The sequence below is a fragment of the Pterocles gutturalis genome, unplaced genomic scaffold (assembly GCF_000699245.1).
Source record: "Pterocles gutturalis isolate BGI_N339 unplaced genomic scaffold, ASM69924v1 scaffold15626, whole genome shotgun sequence".
Lineage (NCBI taxonomy): Eukaryota > Metazoa > Chordata > Aves > Pterocliformes > Pteroclidae > Pterocles > Pterocles gutturalis.
Genome location: NW_010098236.1, coordinates 536 through 1182, shown reverse-complemented (window position 1 = coordinate 1182; position 647 = coordinate 536).

Below are 647 nucleotides of genomic sequence, written 5' to 3'. Positions count from 1 at the left end.
ATATTCATGACTATTAATATTACACGACTACTTTAAAGGGAGAATGCAGGACCAAATGGAGCGTGAAGCTGGCAGCCAGCTCGAGAGCTCCCCTACTATTGTAAATGACGTTCATTCAGTGGAGAATTACTAGATGTAATCAGACGAGGGGGGCTGGCAGAGGCAGAGTTTGGGGAGAGGGAAAGGAGGGGGGAAAAAGTTTAGCAAGGAAGAGGCAGAACTTCAATTAAGTAGAGCGGAGGAAGATGAGGAAAGTAGACACTGCTGAGCTGGAGCAAGGAAGTGAGATGAAGCAATGCTAGAGGCGAAGAAGCAAAAACACATATTTCCTATATTTTTTTTTTACATTTAATTATACATTCCGAATACGAGGAATTGATTGCCTTTGGTGCTTTTGTTCTTGTAGCTTTTTTCTTTTAAAACCAAATAATGAGGAAAAAGAGGCTTTTAAAACCCTTTTTTTTTTTTTTTTTTTTTTTTTTTTTTTTTTTTTTTTTCTTAAAGAAATGGAAGTCACTATAATGTTTACAGCGGACATTAAGCCCTTCTGGTGCATGTTACAGATCGTGTTTATTAGCAATAGCCAAATAAATACCTGAATCTGCCTTAAGTTGGGCTCTTTTTTTTTTTTTTTTTCCTTTTATTCT